A 26377-nucleotide genomic window follows, 5' to 3' on the forward strand; every position below is an offset into this window, starting at 1 on the left:
TTACAACTTATATGATCTTTTAACATTAAGTAATTGTTAGCTGTATGGTTTAAAAGTACTCCTGAGTGAACTTGATCCAATTCTTTGGCTATATTGGACAGTCCAGTAGCAGTAAGATTAATTGTTTTGGTCACTAAACATGCAAGCCTTTACAGTCCACGGTTATTCCCAAAGGCCAGTCTAGGAACACTTACTACTGATACAGCCATGGCCAGGGCAGTGTCCTGTCCTATTAGGATGGTGTTGCCATTACAGTCTTTAGGTGAAGCATGCCGCCGATGCACTGTGTCTGCCGCTGTAAATACAGATGTCAGCATTGGGGCCACACAGTCCAGGGAGCAGTTGCGGAAGTTATCAGAGGCTAACGATGTGAAGGCATATTTGCTACATAAAAAACCATCCCTTAGGAGTCCATGTCCCATACCAGTACTGGATTAGGTGCATTCCATTGATTGGTGATAGGATCCCTTCATTTTACCGATTGCAAAACCTTAATAACTTGTGGAGGCTGTGCACTCCGTAACTTGCCATTTCAATTTTCACTCAATCCTGAGCAGAGAGACCATTCCTATGCCAAAGAGGCGAACTGAGAGTCTTTCCAGCCAGGAACGTCACAGGTTACACATGCAACTTTAGTTTTCCTTTTAAAGAAAGGCATTGCTTTGTATACTTGCAGATCCTGTGGAATACACCAATTTGTGACAGCAAATTATTTTTTAGCTGTCTGCTGTGTACAGACTTAGTTACTTTTAGTTTAATCTGCAAGAAATACGCTGCAAGCCTTATAGTGCACACTAAAATTATTTAGAGGAAAGATGGTAAAGGAGTATAGATTAACAGAATGTTGCAATAAACATGGCTCCATTACTTTAATGATACTATAGCAAGACGGTCCACTGATTTTTGTTGGGAGGGCCTGAGGCTGGCCCCGCTTTCAGTTTTTTGAACTCTGTTTTTTAATGAATTACCTTCTTTATCAGTTTTGGAGTGACATTTATTGGCCCAATGCCTTCCCCTTTAGCCCTGGGGGAAAATACCAGGAGGAGCCCTATTTTGATTTTTGACTTTTGGACAATTTTTGTACATGTCCCTGCTGCTCACATTTATAATACCCTCATTTATTAGGCAGTCCTCCTTGATGATTTTTGTAATGTAGCGCGGCAGGTCCTGAATGTCCTGTTTTTAAGTGAATTTATTTTGTTAATTTTTCATGAAAGGGACTGTCACAGAACACCTCAGCCACAGTAGCAAATTGATTCATGTTTACATTGTACTTACGTTTAGCAGAATTTATAGTGCTGTGGGCATCACTAGGTAATCTTTACAAAGCACAGGAAAAGAGTCCATACTGAGAATCAGACATTATCAGTAATCATTACAGGCATGTTTAACATTTAGCTTGACTGTGTGTTCCCCTGGGATGAAGCAGAGGCTTGTTCTGGCTCCCTCTCAAAGCCCCAAGGACAAGGGTGGCTCATTGTCGAGATTTTAGGAAAGCAGTGCGTCCCGTCCTGGATCTTGGCCAGAGAGCCAAGACAGGAAGCGTGCCCACCTGTTTATCAGAAAGATTCCTTTATCCTTCTCCTGGGGAACTGGCCAGGCTCTCAAGGAGCAGGAGAAGGTAATTCAGCAACAAAGTTACTTGTCCACCAGAGCTGAACCTAGATACAAGCCTCTCCATCCCAAAAATTTGTCCTTACATTTGGCCCTAGGGTTGCATTGAGAGGTAGACATAATTAACACATCGTAAGAATACAATACAAATTTCTCATACAAGCATACATCCAGCAGTTAAACATAATAATTGTCAATGTGTTTTAAGGATAAATTGAAACATATCTGAGGGAATTAGCCTATTATTATTTGTAATTATTACACTTTTTTGTAAAGTAAACTAAGCATAATCTGTTGAAGCATTCCTATCAATAATAGGGTAGAGTTAGCGCATAATACAAAAAGAGAATGGGTAGTCCGGACACTTTGTCACTACTATTTCTCATTTTACATATGTGCTAATTGCTCCCTCCTTTCTCCCGCAACCAGCATCCCGGCGCTTTTGAACAAGGCCTTTATTATCCTTTTCATATTCTGATGTGACTGTATATTCCCCATGGAATTGGAGAGGCACACTCCTCTGTATCATTTATGTATGTATGTCTCTGCTGGTCTAAATGTTCCGTATACAAGAAAGTTATTTCAAGTGTTACATATTGCTGTAGAGCTTGATTATATTATAATCTGTAACGGAATGTTTCGCGTAAAAAGGCTAAAGGTGATCAAAAATTCGTGTAACCTAAATATCTGTAAACTTGTTAAAAGAAAAAAAACTGAAAATATTTTATATACTTGTGCTTAAATTTGCCGGTTAAACAAGCTACACCATGTTAGGTATTTAAGAGATGTTTCCGAGTACATGTATTCTTAAAATTTGTGAAGGACATTGGACCTTCTGGTAGGTGTTTTCCTAAGTTGTTGTCTAATAATTGAATCTGCTTCCTAAGTTTTCATTTGATATTACTCTTAAAATGTTTGTGTATGAAAGAACTGCCCTGCCTTTTTGACCCTATTGCCATATATGATTATTCCTTGTGAGATTACTTAATTACTTGGATTAAAGACTAGTGTAGAAAATTAAAGCCGCTGCCAGGCAACACCATGCACAGTAACATATCTGTTTTGCCTCTGGTGGTGCAAGGTGTTTCAAGCATGGCTGGTAACTGGTAAGATTTTGTAGTGACAGTCTGGCAGTATCCTTGCATAGCTGTTTGGGTAAGGACATAAGTCAGTTCTGTTAAAGGTCAACCATGTTCAGAAAGCAGAGTAACTCAGCCCAGCTAAATATTCATAAGAAACATGCTTATAACTCTGGACTCCTAGTCTAGACAACAAAAATTAGAAGTGGGACTGAGCACTCCCTTGACTTGCATTCTCTGGTCTACTTTAATAAGATCCAGGAGGAAAAGAAAACTGGACATGAGAAGCAATGTAAAGATAGGTGGCAGGCCTATTACAGGCAGCTCTGTACAGTGATCTGCCCTAAGGGAGACCAAATGGGCCAGGCTGATGAAGGAAACTAAAGAAGATCTAAGTAAATTTGCTGTGCTTAGCATTGGAAGGTTGAATATTATTAAGATACCACATCTTGTAAAATGGTTCTATAGGTTTAAGATACTCTAAATAAAAATTCCAGCAAGAGGTTTTTGAGCAAAAAACAAACCTGACTGTAATCAGGAAAACCTCATACAATTGACTATCATGTCCACAATGTTAACAATGAACTGGGTGAAATCACAATACTGCGTCTCAAGACTTACAATAAACCTACAATAACCAAGATGGTTTGGGATTCGTGAAAGAACAGAAGATACACATTTCAATGGAGTATGATTGTGAGTCCAAAAACAAACCTCATGCCAAAATACATAAACAACAATTGTTAAACTACAAAGAGAAATAAACGAATGCACTATCACACTCACAGACATCAAGACATCTCTTTCGTTAACAGATCTGCAGTTAGACAATCAGTAAGGATGTAGCTGAACAGAAAAGCACCTAAATCAACCATGTGCCAAATGGATCCTTAGAGGATGCTCCGTTCACAGCAACAGAACACGACACACTTCTCAGACCCACACGGCACATCCACTCTGACCACGTTTGTAGGTGTAGAGCAGACCTCAACTCCTAAGGAAGAGGTGCCACACAATGTAAGCTCTCAGATCACAATGCAACTACCTGAGAAGTCAGTACAAAAAAGCTGGAAAATATCAAAAACTTGGAGAAAAATCAACAAACCTCAAAATAACACGTTTATAGATCTCAAATAAAAAATATTTCAAACTAAATTGAAACTGTATCCTGCCAATTTATATGAATGGATGCATATTTTAGAAAAGAAGAACCAAGATCAATGAGCTACACTTTCACCCTAGAAGTGAGAGGAAGAAAAGCAACTTAACCACAAAAAGCAAGGTGAAGAAAATAAATCATGAAAGTTAGAGGTACTAGTTAATGGAACTGTAAAAAGTACAACTGCAGACAAAGATCAACAAAACTGAAATGTGGTTCTTTGAAAACATCAACAAAATTCGTGAACTTCTTATCAGGACCAACCAAGAAAAAAAGGGTGCAAATTACCAATATTAATAATGAAACGGTGACACCATGACCCCATGATCAAGATAATGTAAGGGAATAGTATGAACAACTCTAGGACCAAAAATTTCATAAGATAAATGAACTGTGTGAATTCCTTGAAAAGTAGAATATGCCAAAATTCACACAAAGAGAAACAAAAACTTCAATGCTTCCATAATTACTAAATGTTATAATTTATAATAACTACAGAAACATAAAGTATAATGAAAATTATTAAATATATATTAGTGATTAAATTCACATATCCTGTTTTTGTTCAGCTAAAAAGAAGCAGTGGGCAGAAAAGTACTTACAGGGACCTGCCTTGTGGCATGGCAGGTTGTGACACTGCCTGGAACAATGTCATTCCATATAGAGGCCAACTGGATTTTAAAGATTTACTTATTCATTTAAAAAGTAGAATTACAGAGAGGCAGAGGGAAAGAGAGATAGAGAAAAGTCTTCCATCTGCAAGTCCACTCCCTAAATGGACGCAAGAGCCAGAGCTAAGCTGATCTGAAACCAGGAGCCAAGAGCTTCCTCCAGGACTCCCACACAGGTGCAGGGCCCAAAAGGACTTGGGCCACCTTCTACTGCTTTGCCAGGCCCTAGCAGAGAGCTGGAACGGAAGCGGAGCAGCTGGACGTGAACCGACACCCATATGGGATGCTCGTACTGGATGCGGTGGCTTCATCTGCTCTCCGCACCCCCCCCCCTTCCCTTTTGTTCCACTTGTGATCCAGCTGTCTGCTAACATGCCAGGGAAAACAGAGGAAGCGGCCCAAGGGCTTGGGCCCCTGAACTCACACTGGAGTACTGGTAAAGTCCCTGGCTTCTGCTTTGTCCTGGCCCAGCTCTGGCCATTGTAGCCACCTGGGGAGAGAATTCATACATTGAAGATCTCTCCCACACCGCCTTAGGTATAACTCTGCCTTTCAAACCAATCTTTAAACAGAGAAAGAAAAAAAAAAGAACTAGTACTTACTGTGAAGTGTCAGAAGCCTGGAACAGAGCACAGAGCAATTCTTGGGGTTCCTCTTACGTTTCAGCTTTCTCTTCAGTGTGTGTGGTCTGTGAAAATTCACCAGATGATGTGCAAATTAATTCAAACGCCCAGTGCCCATTTTCCTGCACACACGTTACACTTCCGAACAACCCGGATAAGGGAGGCCATCACGACCTCTTCTCACTGACGCGGTCAAGGCTACTTCCACTCAAGGACAGAAAACCCCAAAAAACAGAACTGGGGCTGTGGGAAAAGTTCCTTTCCCAACCTCCCGACCCCCCCCCCCACCGGCCCTGCCGCCCACCGGGACTCCTGTCACTCTCCCCCCTCCCTTCCTCGCCTCCCCACCTTCACGCCCCCTTTTTGTTCTCCCCCTTGGCTCCTCCTCCGACCCCGCTCACATACACCCCCTCCCCGCTTTGTGCACCCGGGACCCGCCTACCCAGTGACAGGAATGCCACTGCGCTAAACACCTGGCAGAGAGAACGTTTCTGCTCCTTAGGAACCAAAGTTGAATCCTGAGCTGTAGACTTCCACAGGGGCCAAAGAAGAGGACCGCGTCCAGATATTTCCACAAGCCAAAGGAAACAAAACCGCCGCCTCCCGCCGCAGCCTCTCCTGATCCCGGCCTGACCCTGGGGGCGCTGGGTCTCCCCCAGGCTTGGCCTGCAGCATCAGCCAGCAGCATGGAGGACAGCACCTCAGGGCTTGCGCAGGCCCTGGACAGGTGAGAATGGGCACGGACTCCCACCTGAGCACTGCAGGGCAGAAGAGGCTGCCTGTGCGGTTGCACTTCCAGGTCACAGCGTCAGCGCAGGCGCACTCCTCATGGGAGGCCGCCATGGTGCCGGCAGACACCTATGCGCATTGCCTCATCCAACGTCAATGCCGCCGGGCCACTTCCAGGCCCACTGCTCCAGGCTTTGACCCAGGGACACAGCCACTGTTGGCCCAGGTACTCTGGACTCTTCCTGCTTCTGTCGTGGGAATCCTGACTGGAGCCCCTGCTTCCTGGCTTCTGCCTGGCTCAGGCTAGCCATTGAAGCCTTTTGGGGAGAGAAGCAGTGCAGGGGGCATCGTGAGCTCTTTCTCTCTCTCTCTCTCTCTCTCTCTGTCTCTCTCTCTCTCTCTCAGTGATTGTCCATCTGGGAGTTCCCCCCACGGGTGGCTACAAAGGCCAGGACTGGGTCAGGCCGAAGCAGAAGCCAGGGACTTTATGCAATACTCCATTGTGGGTTCAGGGTCCTAAGTCCTTGGGCTGCCTCCCTCTGCTTTCCTAGGCATGGGCTTCACACTGGCCCAATCCTGGCTGTGGCAGGAATTCCTAAGGGAAACCATGCATGCAAGATTTCTTTATCTTTGTTTCTTAGTCTATCAAATAAACAAATAAACTAAAAACAATAAATCTGTCAGAAAAACAAAAAGTGAGTGGGATTGAGACAGGTGAATCTTGTCTTCTCAGGGCCTAGAAGTTATTCATTAGTATCCAGGAATTTCGTAATAGTAAAGATCAGCAGTTTTCTTGGAAATTGCAAATGCTTGCCTTTTCATAAATCACTACCTCAACAAGGAATGCCAGCTGGGGTTCAAGACCAACTGGACACTTGCTGTTTTTGTTTTTGTTTTTACTTGTTTGTTTTCACATTCTTGAAAGGCAGAGTGACAGAAAATGTGAGAACAAGACAGGAAAAAAAATCAGAGATAGAAGGATAGAGGGAGAAATAGAAACTTTGGCTCAGTGATTCACTCTCCAAAGGCCCACAGTAGCCAGAATTGGGCCAAAGTACAGTCAGGAGCTCAGAAAATCCACCTTGGTGTTCTGTATGGATAGCAGAAGTCAAGGCACCTGGGCCATTAGCCCCAGACTCCTAGGATTAATTAATGGGAAGCTGGATTAGAAGCAGAGGTGGAGCTTGATCCCAGGTAGTCGAACATGGGATGCAAGCATCCCAAGCACTCGGTTAATTTGCTGTATCACTATGTCTGCCCCAAACTCTTGTTATTTTCAACATTTAGGCACATACTAGATAACTGTATTGTGTGTATTGTGTATTTATTTTCACAATAACAAACTGAATATGAACCAACCTTGTTCTAGATTTCTCTTCTTGGTGTCTTGAATTTTTTTTTATTACAAATAAAATAATTCTTGAATAAAGTATGAAGGCATCTCTAATGTGGAGCAGTTCCAAAAACAATAGATCACAAAGTTGGTCTATGAATTTCCTCAGAGGAATATACACACAAAATGGATTTTACTCTGGTTAATTCTTCAGTTGCTGATAGAGTAAGTGTTGTCCATGCTTTCTTAAAAAACAGAGATGTATTAACAAACCTCAGATGTTGTTTCTAGCAACCCCATCATTATCATAGGGTTCTTTCTGTGTCCAACCAGGAATATTTCCAGTGGTCTCATGATCCTGATTTTGGCTGTGGGTTGAACTGCTCAGCTGAAACTTCTGAGAAGTCACTGGCTGGAATTTCAGGTAGTTGCCACAACTTAATAGCACTACCACTCTAGATACTTTCAGCATTCAATCCTAGCTCTGTGAGCATTTGGTCCAATTTCCTAGAGAAAGAATATGCTGATCTCATAAAGTTTTACTATATATAATTTATTGTCTAATCCTGAGACCCTCTTAGTTGTCTGTTTTTCTAATGATCATTCAATTCCCTTTATTTAAGAGATCTCACTGGTCTGGAAATCCACATTTCTCCCTTCAGTTTCAATCGCTGGGAGACAATTACACTTGTCATCACAAAAGCATGCTATGTAATGGGAGTGTTATTTAATAACATATCTGACAAACTAATTCTTTTGTAAATACTGGTTAATTTTAATTTGACTACTTCATAGTAACATCAAAGGAGGCACCTTGAATATTTCCAAGTCCATTTTAGGCAAGCTCCTTCTGGAAAATTTTCATGCTGTTAGCTCATCTCATCCCTAGTGATTTAATTATTCACAAAAATTATTCTTTTTCTTAGATTTGCCTATTTCACCTTTTCCCTAGTTCTCAGTGCCACTTCCTACCATAAATCTACTGGGAGGCATAAAGTCTTTGTAGAGTGAACTCAAGTACAGCCTGGGGTACTTTTGCATGTTTGACTTTTAAAAATGAAAAAATAATTCATAAAATATATAGATAGCACCCAATTCCATCTTACCACTTCTTTTATGTACCTCATCTAAATCCTTCAAACCGCAGAGAAATAGATTAAGGTTATTCCAGCAACTGTTATTTCTAGATATTTTTATAGTCTCATTATATTTTCAAAATAATTCCTATACAAATGACAAGTAATAATTTTAGCTTCATGGCTTAATAAAATATTATGTGTAATAAACAAAAATAAACTAAAAAGTATGTTGGACCTAAAACATGACATGTGAAGCTTACAAAATGTCTCAGTAATGAGTTCTGCAAAATTTTATAAGAAGAGCACGTGGTCAGATGATATTTGAAACAGTTATAGATTGTTGCTATTGTCTAAATGTATCTGCCTCCTCTGAAACTGTTGTTGAAATTTAATCTCCATTATGAGATATTAAGAAATGGGACCAAGGTGGGACCTTCTCATGACTGGGTTAACCTATGCATGTGATTGTTGGGTTAACAGATTATCTTGAGAACAGACCAGCAACAGAAGCTCCGTAGTGACTGGAGCCCTCCACCTGCAAGATGATGTCTCCACCAGCAAGAAAGCCATCACCAGATGTGGCCTCCCAAACTTGGGCCACTGTCACAACCAGGGTAAGTCTTTTTCCTGTGTACTTGGCCCAGTTGTATTGTGTTGTTAGTAACAGAAACTGCACTAAGACAAATGCCAATTCTGTTCATTTTATTCCCAGTTTCCATATTATAAATCTGTGTTATTTTCTTTCTTTTTTTAACTTTTATTTAATGAATATAAATTTCCAAAGTATAGCTTATGGATTACAATGCCTCCCCCCCATAACTTCCCTCCCACCTGCAACCCTCCCCTTTCCACCTCCATCTCCCCTTCTATTCACATCAAGTTTCATTTTCACTTCTCTTTATATACAGAAGATCAGTTTAGTATATATTAAGTAAAGATTTCAACAGTTTTCCCCCACATAGCAACATAAAGTGAAAAAATTCTGTTGGAGTACTAGTTATAGCATTAAATAACAGTGTGCAGCACATTAAAGACAGAAATCCTACCTGATATTTTTAAAAAATTGATTAATTTTTTATGCAATATCCAATTTAACACCAGGTTTTTTTTTTCATTTTCAATTATCTTTATATACAGAAGATCAATTCAGTATATGCTAAGTAAAGATTTCATCAGTTTGCACCCACACAGAAACACAAAGTGCAAAAATACTGTTTCAGTACTAGTTATAGCATCACTTCACATTGGACAACACATTAAGGACAGATCCCACGTAGGACATAAGTACACAGTGACTCCTGTTGTTGATTTAACAATTTGATACTCTTGTTTATGGCATCAGTAATCTCCTTAGACTCTAGTCATGAGTTGCCAAGGCTATGGAAGCCTTTAGGGTTTGCCGACTTTGATCTTATTCCGATAGGGTCATAGTCAAAGTGGAAATTCTCTCCTCCCTTCAGAGAAAAGTACCTCCCTCTTTGATGGCCCTGTTCTTTCCACTGGGATCTCACTTGCAGAGATCTTTCATTTAGGTCTCCTTTTTTTTTCCAGAGTGTCTTGGCTTTCCATGCCTACAATACTATCATGAGCTCTTCAGCCAGATCCAAATGCCTTAAGGGCTGATTCTGAGGCCAGAGTGCTATTAGGGACATCTACCATTCTATGAGTCTGATGTGTATCCTGCTTCCCATGTTGGATCGTTTTTTCCCTTTATGATTCTATCAGTTAGTATTAGCAGACACTAGTCTTGTTTGTGTGATCCCTTTGACTCTTAGACCTATCAGAGCCATCGATTGTGAACTGAAATTGATCACTTGGACTAGTGAGATGGCATTGGTACATGCCACCTTGATGGGATTGTATTGGAATACCCTGGCCCATTTCTAACTCCATCATTTGGGGCAAGTCCGATTGAGCATGTCCCAAATTGTACATCTCCTCCCTCTCTTTTTCAACTCTTATATTTAACAGGGATCACTTTTTAGTTAAAATTTAAACACCCAAGAATAATACTGGCCGGCGCCGTGGCATAACAGGCTAATCCTCCACCTTGCGGAGCCAGCACACCGGGTTCTAGTCCCGGTTTGGGCGCCGATTCTATCACGGTTGCCCCTCTTCCAGGCAGCTCTCTGCTATGGCCCGGGAAGGCAGTGGAGGATGGCCCAAGTCTGAGCCCTGCACAAGTATGGGAGACCAGGAGAAACACCTGGCTCCTGGCTTCAGATCAGCGAGGTGCGCTGGCTGCAGTGGCCATTGGAGGGTGAACCAACAGCAAAAAGGAAGACCTTTCTCTGTGTCTCTCTCTCTCTCACTATCCACTCTGCCTGTCAAAAAAAAAATTGTGTGTTAATTACAGAGTTCAATCACTAGTACTAGAACAACAACAGCCAAAACAAAATACTAAAAAGGATAAAGTATTACATTGTACATTAACAGTCAGGACAAGAGCTGATCAGGTCATTGTTTCTTATAGTGTCCATTTCACTTCAACAAGTTTTCCCTTTGGTGCTCAGTTAGTTGTCGCCGATCAGGGAAAACAAATGATATTTGTCTCTTTGGGACTGCCTTAATTCACTCAGCATGATGTTTTCCAGATTCCTCCATCTTGTTGCAAATGACTGGGTTTCATTGTTTCTTACTGCTGTATAGTATTCTATGGAGTACATGTCCCATAATTTCTTTATCCAGTCTCCTGTTGATGGGCATTTGGGTTGATTCCAGGTCTCAGCTATTGTGAATTGAGCTGCAATAAACATTAATGTGCAGATGGCTTTTTTGTTTGCCAATTTAATTTCCTTTGGGTAAATTCCAAGGAGTGGGATGGCTGGGTTGTAAGGTAGGGTTATATTCAGGTTTGTGAGGAATCTCCAGACTGACTTCCATAGTGGCTTAACCAGTTTGCATTCCCACCAACAGTGGGTCAGTGTCCCTTTTTCCCCACATCCTCTCCAGCATCTATTGTTGGTAGATTTCTGAATGTGAGCCATTCTCACCGGGGTGAGGTGAAGCCTCATTGTGGTTTTGATTTGCATTTCTCTGATGGCTAGTGATCTTGAACATTTTTTCATGTGTCCGTTGGCCATTTGGATTTCCTCTTTGGAAAGATGTCTATTGAGGTCCTTGGCCCATCTCTTCAGTGGGTTGTTTGTTCTGTTGTTGTGGATTTTCTTGATTTCTTTGTAGATTCTGGTTATCAACCCTTTATCTGTAGTATAGTTTGCAAATATTTTTTCCCAGTCTGTCGGTTGCCTCTTCACTTTCCTGACTGTTTCTTTTGAAGTACAGAAACTTCTCAATTTGATGCAATCCCAAATGTTAATTTTGGTTTTGACTGCCTGTGCTCCTGGGGTCTTTTCCAAGAAGTCTTTGCCTGTACCTATATCTTGCAGGGTTTCTCCAATACTCTCTAATAATTTGATGGTTTTTTGTCATAGATTTAACTCTTTAATCCATGTTGAGTGAATTTTTGTGTAAGGTGAAAGGTAGGGGTCTTGCTTCATGCTTCTGAACATGGAAATGCAATTTTCCCAGCACCATTTATTGAATAGGCTGTCCTTATTCCAGGGATTAGTTTTGGATCTTTGATGAAATACAAGTTGGCTGTAGATGTTTGGATTGATTTCTGGTGTTTCTATTCTGTTCCATTGGTCTATCCATCTGTTTCTGTACCAGTACCATGCTGTTTTGATGACAACTGCCCTGTAGTATGTCCTGAAATCTGGTATTGTGATGCCTCTGGCTTTGTTTTGGTTGTACAAGATTGTTTTAGCTATTCGAGGTCTTCTTTGTCTCCATATGAATTTCAGCATCATCATTTTTTCCAGATCTGAAAAGAATGTTTTCGGTATCTTGATTGGTATTGCATTGAATGTATAAATTGCTTTGGGAGAATAGACATTTTGATGATATTGATTCTTCCAATCCATGAGCATGGAAGATTTCTCCATTTTTTGGTATCCTCTTCTATTTCTTTCTTTAAGGTTTTGTACTTTTCATCGTAGAGATCTTTAACGTCCTTAGTTAAGTTTATTCCAAGGTATTTGACTGTTTTTGTAGCTATTGTGAATGGGATTGTTCTTAGATGTTCTTCCTCAGCCATGGCATCATTGCCTGTGTATACAAAGGCTGTTGATTTTTGTGCATTGATTTTATATCCTGCTACTTTGCCAAACTCTTCGATGAGTTCCAATAGTCTCGTAGTAGAGTTTTTTGGATCCCCTAAATAAAGAATCATATCGTCTGCAAAGAGGGATAGTTTGACTTCTTGCTTCCCAATTTGTATCTTTTTACTTTCTTTTTCTTGCCTAATAGCTCTGGCTAAAACTTCCAGAACTATGTTGAACAGCAGTGGTGAGAGTGGGCATCCCTGTCTGGTACCAGATCTCAGTGGAATTTCTTCCAACTTTTCCCCATTCAATAGAATGCTGGCCATGAGTTTTTCATAATGGCGAGATATAGCCCAGGTACTGAGAGAGAAAAACTGCCAGCCCAGAATATTATATCCTTCAAAGCTCTCATTTGTGAATGAAGGTGAAATAAAGACCTTTCACAGCAAACAGAAATTAAAAAATGGAGTTTACAGGGAAAGAATGGGGGAGAGAGAGAATCTTCCATCTTCTGGTTCACTCCCCAAATGGCCACTACAGCTGGGCAGATCTGTAGCCAGGAGCCAGGAGTTTCTTCTGGGTCTCCCATATGGGTGCAGGGGCCCAAACACTAGGACCATCCTTCCCTGTTTTCCAGGCACATCAGCAGGGAGCTGGATTGGAAGTGGAGCATCCAGGACTCTACCCACCACCCATATGTGATAGAGGTATCTCGAGTGTCTACTTTACCCACTTTGCCACAATGCCAGCCCCAATTCTCTTTTTTAATGTAAGCATTAATGGTGTAAACTTCTGTGCTTATACTGCTGAGACTTGTTTTAAAGGAGATATTTTGTCAGAATTTTTTTTAAAAAAAGTATTTATTTATTTGAGATAAATAGAGTTGGAGAGAGAGAGAGAAGAGGAAAAGAAAGAGGAGAAAGGAGAAGAGAGAAGAAAGAAAGATCATCTGTTCACTCCCCAAATAGCAGTAATGCTCGGGGTTGAGGCAGGATGAAAGTAGGGTTCTGAAACTCCATCTGGGTCTCTGGTGTGGGTATTGGAGTCCAACCAGTTGGGCCATTTTCCATTGCTTTTCAGCATGCATTAGTATGGATTTAGGTCAGAAGTGGAACAGCTTGAACTAGAATAAGTGCTCATATTAGATGCTTCGATTTGCTGGCTTAACTGGATTTATGCCCCAACACAAGCCCCTATTCTAGGATTTTATGTCACCCTTTGCTCTATACCAATTCCCTATGGATTTAAAAAGCCTTAAAATAATAAAGAGATTAAACAAGATGAGTGGTTTTCAAATCAGTGGTTTGTTGAATTAGCAAACTTACTATTTTCATTCACTCAATATTGTCATTCATCACCTCCATGGTTGAGCCAAAGTGACTTCATCAACATCATAATTAACATTTTAATACTGATATTGGTGCTTATTCTCATTCCCATCTTCCATTGCTAACAACACAACAACACAGATTGAATAAATTCTAAAAAGAAAACCTTTATTCTGGCTGACATTGGTAGCCCAACAATAGGGGCCCAGTTGGGGACTGCTTTCCTGCTGGCAGAGTCCTGAGGCAGTGTAGGGCATCACCTAGGCAAAGGCAGGGGCATGGGAGAAACTCAGAAATGTGTCATCCAGAACCTCTAGAAAAATAATACTCTGATTCAAAGTATGAGAAAAATACTCTCATAAAGATATTAGAAAAAATACCCTTGAGGAAATCCAACACATTAATCCTTGACTGGATGCATGCATTAATCCATTCATGGGGGCAGAGCTTTACTCACCTATTACAGGTTCCACATTTGTTCTTGGAATATCTGGTAATGGAGATTACATTTCAAGATCAGTTTCCGAGGAGAGAAACCACATTCAAATCATAGCAGTGAGAAATTCTGATTCTTTACTAGACTAGTATCTCTGGAGAACAGAAATCTACTTAAACTTGACTTTTCTTCCTAGCTGGAACACTGTATGTATAGTTCATAGTAGATCTATGGTAGAACCATGATATATACATGCACACACACACATACACACACATAAATATAAATGTCAAATTGGCCTAAGGTGATATCCAAGGTCTCTGTCAGATCTAAAGACCTAAAGATATATGTTACTGATTGATACTGCAAATGCAGATGGTGATTTTGTTCTCTGAAAACTGATTCCTAGCTTGTAATGAGCAATGGAATAATTATCTACCGCATGGAGAGAAAGTAGAAAAAAATAACTAAAAAAGCCAGAGAGATGCATTCTATACTGTAGAACTTGGGACATTCAGTTTTTTTAATTCACCAAAAACCAATTGTCTGTACTTTTTTCAGAGTTTCTTCAGGTAAAATAGATAATATCTGGGTCGTTTGACATTCTAAAATGTAGAAATTAAAGAATTTAGTAATTTTAATGAAATGTGGGCACCTTAGATACCATCAACCTTGTAAGAGTTAACAAATAGTGTCATGTTATTTGAAAAATTTCACTGAAATTAAACATTTCCATTCAAAACCTTCAAAGCTGTATTAATACTATAATCCCTTTCCTAATAGGCAATGAGAAGAAATGCTATTTAAGTGTGGTACAAGTATATCACATGGGATACATGTGGTAGAAAAAGTTTTATCCAAAAAGCACAGCATAGTTCAGTTTCTTTGAGCTGCAAATGGCCAATCTCAACACTCACTCACTGTGCCAGAGTAAAATTAAATTGAATTAGTTTTGCTGCAAGTTATTTGCAACTGAGGCTACAAACCCTGTGCACACCCATACCATTTTATCTTTGAACCAATAACTAAAATGTCTAAAGTTGTTAAGGTACCTTGTCAAAGTTGAGAGGCCAGTGAAGGGTTTGAACCTGAATAACACAACTCTCTTTCAATCTTTTAGTTCAAAACAAACAGGTGACACCGTAAGCTCACTGATAGAAAAGCTGTTTTATTTCTCTGCTGTAGATAATCCACATGGCCTGTTTGGTTCACCTTTCTCTTCTTATAGAGATAGCGAACTCCCTTCCCTTCAGATCCTTCTGTGCAGAGGGTTTGTAAGACTGTCTTTTCTGTTGTTGCCCTCCCACAATGCCTATGGTTCTGGGAAGGTTTTTTGCCTACTACAATTCTCAACAATTTCTCTAATGCTACCATTGTACATTTATGCCCATGGGGAAGACAAAAGCCATTCCTCAAATGAGTGTCATGTATTCATATATTCCAAAAATATTTGTTGAACACTGACCACATGCCAGTCAGTATTCTAGGCACTTGTATATACAGTGGGCTTCACACACACACACACACACACACACACAAATAATACAGTCTGAACATTGAGCTCAATTTTTTATTGAATAAATTTTGTTGGAGATGAATATGGTTTTAGCATTGTTGTTAGACCCCTATGGGCAGAGTGTTGTGTGTGTTTGTTTACAGTTGCTTAGTTTTTGGAATGCTGAATAATTGTAAATATAACATTACTTATTTCATAACACTGTAAATTATAGCATTATTTTTCTACTTCAAATACCATCCAAATTGAACTACTGGAAAAGTATTATACTCCAGTATGCTACATTGACATATTTCATGCATCTCACAGAATTACATTAAAATAATACTAGGGACTTCAAAAGGTCCTGAAAAATGGGATTACAATGCAAGTTTATTTTAAGGCAAAAATGTTTTAAAGCCATGCATGTGAACAGTCTCCTAAAACTTCGTGGAAAATGTGTGTTACCAATAAAAAAAAACTATGCATGTAATTCAATCTTTTTGCACAACAATGAACTTACCTTTTAATTTCATTTTCCTTTGAGCTTTTTGAAGTACCTTCACCATTACCTTTTCAAGTTCACAATCAATTTTCGCTTCCTTATGATCCAAAGACATATAGGTTTTTTCATTTTAGAGGCTGATAAGTGGGAAAGTTCTTTGGATAAAATGCATCTATAAATGCACATACCTGGTAATGGTTCAATCAGATATTATCTCAATAGGAAGCAAAGCATATCATAAGTTTGGAAAAGTACCTTACTTTAACCTCAGTGTTAAATTGGTATATTCAAATAAATTAAACATTAGTTAAAACTAGCATGCTAAAATATTTCTATAAAGTGTTCTATTATGTAACATTGGACTAAAATTTCTTAATTGTTAACTGCAAAGTGGCAGGTGTGAGTGTTGTGGCCCTGTGGGTTAGGCTGTGCCTTAAAACACTCACATCCCATATGGAAGTGCTGGTTCAATCACTCTGCTTCTGATTCAGCAACCTTGTGATGCCCAGGAAGGCAGTAGATAATGGTCCAACTATTTGGGTCCTTGCCACAAACATGGGAGACCCAGATGGAGTTCCAAGTTCCATACCTAGGCCTGACCAAACCCCGCCTATTTTTGGCACTTGAGAAGAGTGAATTGGTACATGAAAGTTCTCTGTGTTTCTCATTTTCTGTCTTTCAAGTAAAGAAAGAGATTGTTAAAAGAAAAAGTACATGAAAAATATTATTTTCAATGGGACCAACATGGACAGTAGATTTGTTTTGTTTGACTCTCTTAATATAAATTTATTTACTCTATTTAAAAATTGGTAATTTCATATAAAAGAAACAGAGTTATGAATTCTATGCAGAAATTCCAGACATGAAATCCCAGGCCTACTTCCTCCCAATGCCACAGTGAAATGAACCTGCCCATTTTTTTTTATTAAGTATGCTCTCTACAGCTCAACTCCTACTGTTTTACACCTCAGCTCAATTTATTTACATTATGTTTCTAGTTGCAGTAGACTTTACAGTTTGCTAGAAGTTCCTGGAACCTACTGTCATCATTCAATAGATAGGGCTAATGTAAGGCATTTGGCTTTTTTACATTGGTTATTTTAGTTGCTTATAATGACCAATTTGTCCTGGGGGATGACTTTAGAATGTATTTTGTACCTTAAGGAGTATAAAAGACAATTTAAAAACTTAGAAATATATTCATTGGTTAGAATTTTATAACTTAAAATGATGTGAAATGAATGCAGAGAGGTGACTAATTTGTGTACTGTCACATAACCACGTACTTGCAAAGCTAAGCCAGGAATAAAGATTTCTTGACACTCAACTCACCTTAAGAAATATTTTTGTCAGATTCACAAACAGAAACTTTTACACTACGTATAAATAGCTATGCAAACATTATGTTCCATAGGACAGAATAATACATGTGTACTGCTTTAATTCTTAATTAATCTGAGACTTTTTATAATACATTATTTCAAATTTTAGCATCTTGCTTAAAATGCATTCCATCATTTATATTATAATTAAAATTGTACTTAAAAACTAAAATATTCTGGCTGGCACCGTGGCTTAACAGGCTAATCCTCCACCTTGCGGCGCCGGCACACTGGGTTCTAGTCGCGGTCGAGGCGCCTGATTCTATCCCGGTTGCCCCTCTTCCAGGCCAGCTCTCTGCTATGGCCCGGGAAGGCAGTGGAGGATGGCCCAAGGCCTTGGGCCCTGCACCCGCCTGGGAGACCAGGAGAAGCACCTGGCTCCTGGCTTTGGATCAGCATGATGCGCTGGCCGCAGCGGCCAATGCAGGGTGAACCAACGACAAAAAGGAAGACCTTTCTATCTGTCTCTCTCTCTCACTATCCACTCTGCCTGTCAAAAAAAAAAAAAGAACTGAAATATTCCTACCTTTCAAAATGCATGAAAATGCTTGCCAGGAACAAAAAAAAAAGCTGACTCTGGAATTCTGACATATTAATAGAATATTAATAATATTAAAATAATATGGGTTAATTTTAATCACTTAGAATATATGGTTCTGATTTGTTCTCACTCGTTTGAAAAACATTGTTTCTGTTGCTAAGTATTCCCACTGAGTGAATAATAAAAATATACAGGATGATAATTATTAGAGTTCATAAATCTATTTTCTCAAAACGTCTAACAATTTTAGTCAGTTTTATATAGAGTATGATCTTCAACTAATTTCAAAGTGTTATTTAAAATTTCAATTCTAAAAGACATTTTTTAACACAGATAACAGTGAGATTGAATTAATATACTCACCAATGAACTAGCTTGCATTTTTACTGGTTTGTTCCTAATATTCATGATAAGCTGGGGACTGTTTTCATTTATTCTAATGTATATGCAATAACTATCAATCTGCCAATTAAGTTCATTCCAAGACATGGGCTATCTTTCTAACAATATATTAGTTAAATGTTGTTAGAATGGTGATTTATTTTATAATTTTGTTTTGCTTTAATGAGTTTTGATTACTGATAATGGATTATATTCATGATAAAATTAAGTCAGAGTTACTCATTCAATCAAATCTAAAATTGTCATTGATATATATGTCTGTGAAATAAATATATATAAAAAATCTATTTTTGCATTCCCTAGGGCTCACGTAATCTCTTTAATTTCAATGTGATATATTTTATTTATTTATTTATTTGAAAGAATGATAGAGTTATCCCGGCGGAGAGATCTTTTATCCTCTTGTTCACTCCCCAGTGCCAGCAACATCCAGGATGTGGTCAGCCCTAAAGTAGAAGCCAGGAACTCCACCTGAGTTTCCTTTGGCAGGAGGCTGGATCAGAAGCAGAGTCAGGTCTCAAATCCAGGCACTTTGATATGGGTTGTGGATGTCCCAAAGGTATCTTTAACCACTGTGCCAATATGCCCACCCTGACTCATTCTTACTAACAGATATTGTTAAGTACTTTCTTTTTGTCATGGCTAATTTTATATCTCAAGTAATACATTATAATTTCCTTTCTTAATTTCAAAGAGGTAAACATCATCTGTAATTTGTTCGTTATGGAAAAGAATTTCTCTTAATTCTCACTGGCATTGTCTTTTAATGTACTTTTGTCACTCTATTTGCTTCATAGATCAAGCTTCTAAATTGAAAAAAAATCTGAAGTTTTATTCTCTATTATTTCAAACATACACATTTTTTTGATCCTATCCTTTGGATTTTTCCTTTTGGTCTCCTAACTCAATATACAAACTTAGGTACAAAACACAAAGATGTTATAAATATTTAATATACTCATTGTCAATTATCTATGGAATCAATTTATATGTGAAAAATAAGTACTTTTATTGTTCACATTATTGTGGCTGTAATGATTTGCTCCTTGGGTGAGACAAGAAATTCACAAGGATTAGATTTTCATCTTTAAGGATTTAACAGATCAAACCTGTGTATCCAAAATACTTCTCTGTGTTTATTAATGAAATTTTACTAATATCTATATTTAGTTTCTGAACATACTGTGCCATTGTGATATTACTATTTATTAAAGCAATCTAGTATGGAACGTATACACTAAACTCTTTCTCATTAGGCCTAGTTACATTCCATTTTATTTCATGTCGACTGGACCTAAAACAAAAGTTGAGCAAAAAGGGACTTTAATTTTGTTGATTAATGATCACAGTGCTTTATCATTACTTGGATTTATGTTCTACTTTCTTAATCTTTTGGTAAGCTGACTTGATATTAAGAATTTTGAATTTCTTTTCATTGAATCACAAAACACATTTTGACATGTTTCTAAATTGTATTATTAAGTTTTAACTGCTTAGAATATTTAGAGGTTGTTCTGTTTTTTTCTTATTTGTTTTTCATCAGATGTAATTCATGTCGATTAGTTTTGAAATTAACTATTTCAACTTCCTTGCTGTGTAAACCGAATAAGGCAAACATCTTTCCTAAATGGACATTCTAAGCTGTGTCATATTTGACTTGTTGGATTGATGCATCCTTGTGATCAAGGATTAAGCTATTTATCACTCTTGTAAAGAAAGAAAGCTATTAAATAGACCATAAATACAATGTTATGTAATGAAGGTCAGGATCTCTCACTTGTACTTAGCAGTTAGTTATGTGACTTGAACAAGTCACTTCATCTTTTTTATCAAGTCATTAGCTATATATAATAAGGACTCCAATTGCCTCTCTGGATTCTAGGTGGCAGGGACCCAAGTTCTTGGGCCATCTTTTGCTACTTTCCCAAGTGCATTAATGGAGAGCTGGATCAGAAGCCAAGAAGCAGGGACTTGAAAAGTCATCTTGATATGAGTTAGCAGTTTAACAAAAGGCAGCATGACATGCTGCTCCACAGTGTCATTCCTATGGCTCAGAAAGTTCTACCTTACTGGTGCTAACAGCTGAACAATCTTTAGTTTTATATATCTAGCACCTGAAATATTATGAGCTGAGTTAAACTTCTCAAGTTTGCTTTGCATAATTTCTTGATCAAACTGAGGTATTGAATAAATTTTAAGGAGAAATTGCTATTTTTGATATATAAATATTTTTGTATAATATAAAGTAAAAGATAGGGAGAGAGAATCAAAATGTCTGAGGTCTGCTCTTTATTTGGCTGCAACTGACTTGCTGGGTGGCCCCAAGGCAAACTGATCAAGTTACTATTTTGTAAATCTCACCAAGTATTGTCAGGATTTCTGAGGAGGCAATGAAACCCTAAGTGTAAAGTGCTCTACAAAAGAAAGGTCAAAGACAAGCATATGTGAAACACATTTTCTTTCTTAATGAGCAGTTGGACACTTGGTAGGAATTGCCAGAACTACTTTTGAAGGGCCACTTTGCATTGGAGGAATCAATTGAGAAGTGGCAATATTTAGTAAGATCGTTGCACCATTACTTGAGTGTTTCGTATTTACAAATAAAGGTTGAATCATTTGTATTTACAAATAACATGAATAATGTTCAGAGTAATACTAATAGAAATAGCTAATAAAATTTTATTGATATGTATCAAAAAATCAGAGACTGAGCAATGAGATAGAGCTAGGTTTAAACTAAAAGTTACCATTCATTGGCTTGCTGAATTAAGTTTTTCTGACCTTCTTACTCAGCTGACAGGGTGGTAGAGTGTTAAAACAATAGTTTTCCAAGAGGAAACATAGCTTTACCATCTCTTCAATTCAAAGCAGACTGAGAAGTGGTTCCTTCAAGCACAAATCACCATTAGCCTTTGAACCTCCTCTGAAAAGGTCTCTACTTTTCTCCCTTGCTGCTTGTAACACAATTGTTTTTGCGAACCTCTTCTTAACTGGCATTGTATAACAATAGCTAATGGAAAATTAACAAAATAAACTCTCACACGTAGTATAGGTCAAGAGTTGTGAATATCCAGTTAAATGGATTTATTTATGTGAAAATATTCCCCTGTAGGAAGATATGCCTCATTTTACCTTTTCCTCTGTGTTAACCTCAGCCATTCCCTTAACCTCAGCCATTCCCTTTTAGTTGTACACATTGTACTTGTACAATAATAGCATTCTACATGCATTGTTGTACTTGTATATGAATAAAATTTTTATGTAAATTAACCATCTTGATGCTGTTGCTGTAAATTAAACCATTCAATAAACAAAACTTTAATAAAGCAAAAGCCCATTCAATTTGTACTTATATTAAATGATGTATTGAACATGATGTGTAGCATTAGCAAGACTTCAATGAAAATCTTAGACAATCTCTACTGACTTTAGTGCCAGGATCAGTTGAATTTCATCATATTCCATTTTTTGACACAATGAATCACAAAGTGTGCAATATTTTATTTTTCTGATATTTTTTAGAAAAGATTGTGACTCTCTAAAATTGAATAGACAAATGTTATGGTATACACTTTCTCTGATGTTCAGCTCTCATCAATATTCCCTCACTCTCTTTCATCTTTTCTTTCTTGCAATATTCTCTATAGCGTATCACTCTGTCATGTTTCTAAAGTTTTATTCTTAGCTAGTAATTGAATAATCCTCCCAGAAAAAGGCAATGTATAAGTGAATAGGTTAATTACTTATATGATACTGAGGGAGTCAAGATTTTTTGTAGTGATCTTACATAATGTCATGGTGGGTGAATCCAGTGCTATAAAGGTTTATAAAATAGAAAAGTTATTGTAACTGGTAGAACTATGAGTATTTATTTTAGCTCTGGTTGACATTTCTTATGATAAGCAAACTTATCTAGGAGGCAAGAGAATTTGCTGTAGAATTTCATACTGTTTAAAATTAGGGCACACAGGACAAAGAGAAATGTGTGGAGTAGATTTAGAAGACCAAATGGAGGAAATCCAGATCAGAGCTAGTTTGAGGCAATAAAGGAAAGTCATTGTTCATTCTTCCTTACTAAAAAGTGATTTCATCCCTGTGTCAAACCAAAGGATACCATAAGGATACTATCAGAATTTACTGCCATATTTTGGCTGCTTATAATATATTGTGACACCAAGAGCACACACTAGGAAAGGTTGGGAGTAGGAAAGACAGTTGGAGACTCAAAGCAAGGATGAATCAGACTCAACAAAGGGATAAAATCCTTGGCTTTACATATCCTATCAGGAGGCCCATAGTTTGTATGCTTCACCCATGAACTCCCAAAACTGACCCAGAGGTTCCTCCAGTGATTTATTCACCTCATTTTTCTCCCTACACAGTTCCCTCTGCATGCTTGCACCCAGAAATGCAAATGTACATCTTTGCCTATGGCTCTCAAGCCTATGTAGACAGGCAGCCTAACTCTGCATACCAGGGCATCATGTCAGTGAAAACTAATAGTAATCTCAGCATCTCACACAGCTCGTTTGGATCAGGGAAAGGCAAAAGACCTTATGAGTATCCCTCCAAGAGGAAACATGAGGGTAGAGTTGGCACATCCCTACAAAAAGTCAGAAAAAACTCCAAAAATCCCTAAGAAGACTGGATGGTGAAAGTGTTTTTCTCAGGAAGTTCATAACTACAAGTGATGAATACTTTCTCAAAAGAAAATATAGCAAATATATACATGGAAAAGAAGAAAATAATAAATGTGGCACCACTAAAAATATAATTCATATATTGACCATGTCAAAGAAAAGAAATTTGAAAATTGTTTGGCTAAGAATTCAAAATAATACCCTAAAAGAACCTAAGAAAACTAAATGAGAGCATAGGCAACAAAGTTAGGAAGACAATGCATGAATAGAATGAGAAATACAATTCACAAAATAGACCCAAACTGCAATTCTGGAACTAAAAATGTAATGAATGAAATGAAAAATTATACAAAAAGATTCAAAGAAATCTTGATTGAGCAGAAGAATTTGTAACTGCAGTCACATCATTGAATTTATCCCTCTGAAGGAGAAAAATGAGTGAAAAATGGATGAAGAAAGATTACGAAATTTACAAAACACTATCCAGAAAAAAAATCTATATAAAAGAACTCTATGATGGAGGAGAAGGAGAAACAAATGAAAGTTTAATGAAAGACATAATGGCTGAAAAATATAAAGTCTTGAGATAGCTATGATTGCTCAGGGATGTGAAGTATAAAAGTCCTCAAAGAATTTCCACCAAAGAGTACTTGACCAAATACATGATAGTTAAATGCCCAAAAATGAAAGACAAAGAGAATTGTGAAAGCAATGTGTATATACACATACACACACACACACACACACGGTAAATTGTGTTAGATTAATGGTGGATTTTTCTAGAGAAATCTTGCAGGCTAAGAGTAGGATGATATTCCCAAAGTGCTGAAAGAAATCATCTAATACCAGTCAGTGTTGTTCTTCATAAGTGAAGAAGCGATAACTACTACCTAGCTCAACAAAAGCTGAGAGAGTTCATCACCATTAAATCTTCCTTACAAGAAAAGACAAAATGAGTGATTTTAGCTAAAATGAAAGGATGCTAGTAGCGCTTCAGTCCCCGACTGCCAGTTGCGTTCGCAAGCCCGGTTGACAGTTTGTGTAGGCGACAGCGGCATAGGCTGTCCTTGATGATGGCCTGCCACCGTACAGCTCAGCTTTCACTTTAAATCTCTATCCCAGGAGGCCCAGCATCTCCTGGGCTCCAGAGGGACACCCTGCACATCGGACCCAGATTGTTGATGTTATTGTTGGAAAAGACAAAAGAGGCAGAAAGATCCCAGAATATCTGATCCATTTTAATGGTTGGAGTAGAAGCTGGGATAGATGGGCAGTGGAAGATCATGCACTACATGATACTGATGAAAATCGCAGATTACAGCGGAAATTGGCAAGAAAGTCTGTAGCTCGCCTGAGAAGCACAGGAAGAAAGAAGAAGCGCTACACATTGCCTGGTATTGACTCTGTCTTAAAAAGTCTCCCTGTTGAAGAAAAAGATGAAAATGATGAAAACTCAATAAGTGGTTCTTCTGGTGACAGTGGGGAAGAAAAGGGTGAATAAATAAGTGAAGAAAGTGGAAAATGGTATTGAAGAGAAGGCTGAGAAAGAACTGGAGCTGCAAACAGAGAAATGGAAGAAAGAACAATTACTCTAGAAATCCCTGACGTTCTGAAGAAGCAGCTGGAGGATGACTGTTACTGTATTAACAGGAGGAAAGGGTTGGTGAAATTTCCATGCCAAACCAACATCATAACTATTTTGGAATCCTATGTGAAGCATTTTGCTACCAATGCAGCCTTTTCTGCCAACGAGAAGCCTCGTCACCATCACGCTATGGTGCACGCCAGCATGAATGTGCACTATATCCCAGCAGAAAAGAATGTTGACCTGTGTAAGGAGATGGTGGATGGCTTAAGGATAACCTTTGATTATATTCTCCCATTGGTTTTGCTTTATCCATATGAACAAGCTCAGTATAAAAAGGTGACTTCGTCTAAATTTTTTTTTGACAGGCAGAGTGGACAGTGAGAGAGAGAGACAGAGAGAAAGGTCTTCCTTTGCCGTTGGTTCACCCTCCAATGGCCGCCGCGGTTGGCGCGCTGCGGCCGGCGCACCGCACTGATCCGATGGCAGGAGCCAGGTGCTTATCCTGGTCTCCCATGGGGTGCAGGGCCCAAGCACTTGGGCCATCCTCCTCTGCACTCCCTGGCCACAGCAGAGAGTTGGCCTGGAAGAGGGGCATCCGGGACAGGACCGGTGCCCCAACCGGGACTAGAACCCGGTGTGCTGGCGCCGCAAGGCGGAGGATTAGCCTAGTGAGCCGCGGCACCAGCCTAAATTTTTTCTTTCAATGAAGGAAAGTGCCACAAATAGGATCCAGGAGGAGCTATCTCCTAGCCCACGTCTGTTGAATCCATTCACACCACAGTCCACAGAGAGTCAGCCAGTTGCGGGTGAACCGGCCACCCCTAAAAGGTGCAAAGTCAAGCCGGAAGCCTTACAGTCTCTGAGATGATCCATGCGTCACAGCACCTACTGTGACAGGCTGTCTGAGAGCAGTGCCTCACCCAAGCGCTGACAGCTGGACACGTCCGCCAGCATGCCCAAGCTGTTCCTGCACCTGGAAAAGAAGACACCTGTGCACAGCAGATCACCCTCACCTATTCCTCTGACTCCTAGCAAGGAAGGGAGTGGTGTGTTTGCTGGCTTTGAAGGGAGAAGAACTAATGAAATAAGCGAGGCTCTTTCCTGAAAGCTTGTTCCTGACAACTGCCCACCAGGTGACAAGCCACTTCCACCCTCTTACATTTATGGACACAACATTTGCTGCGCTTGTTTCCAAAACTCCCAGAAATCCTTGGAAAGATGTTCTTTTCTGATAAGAATCTGAAGGCTTTACTGAAGCACTTTGATCTCTTTCTGAGATTTGTGGCAGAATACCATGATGACTTCTTCCCAGAGTCAGCTTACATTGCTGCCTGTGAGGCACACTACAGCACTAAGAACCCCAGGGCAATTTATTATTGTGTTGCTGGTAACAATAAGCTTCTTCGCTTAGAGTGCAAATGCCATGGCTACTCAGGGAGCTCTGGCAGAGGCAGGCCTTGTTATTTGAGTTACCCTAGTTGTTTCTAGTTGTTTCTGTTAAGATTTACTTCTTGTGTGCCTGAACATGCTCAGACACTGCAAAGACCATCTGTGAGGGCAAGAAATGAGCAGCCGTGTTAACTGCAAAACGTTCATGAAAGTATACTTGCATTAGGCTGTTTTGGTAGGCATTGCAATTAGTTGTTAGCAAAGAACAACTTTTTAGT

At 39.0% G+C, this 26377-nt stretch overlaps 1 protein-coding gene and 1 pseudogene across 3 annotated transcripts in view; both read left to right on the forward strand.

Moving 5' to 3' along the window:
- LOC133754322 (MAP/microtubule affinity-regulating kinase 3-like) overlaps window positions 1-26377 on the forward strand; it is a 134393-nt gene that overhangs the window by 39354 nt on the left and 68662 nt on the right. Inside the window, exons 1-3 of one of the 3 annotated variants that reach the window (XM_062184783.1) lie at window positions 5602-5873; window positions 7542-7632; window positions 8768-8901. The gene's annotated coding sequence lies outside the window, so the exon portion shown is untranslated. Of the gene's footprint in view, window positions 1-5601; window positions 5874-7541; window positions 7633-8767; window positions 8902-26377 lie in introns of those variants that run through there. The other 2 variants (XM_062184782.1, XM_062184781.1) reach the window with 2 other exon arrangements.
- Window positions 24670-26278, forward strand: LOC133754321 (male-specific lethal 3 homolog; annotated as a pseudogene).

The sequence above is a fragment of the Lepus europaeus genome, assembly GCF_033115175.1.
Source record: "Lepus europaeus isolate LE1 chromosome 21 unlocalized genomic scaffold, mLepTim1.pri SUPER_21_unloc_2, whole genome shotgun sequence".
Classification (NCBI taxonomy): Eukaryota; Metazoa; Chordata; class Mammalia; order Lagomorpha; family Leporidae; genus Lepus; species Lepus europaeus.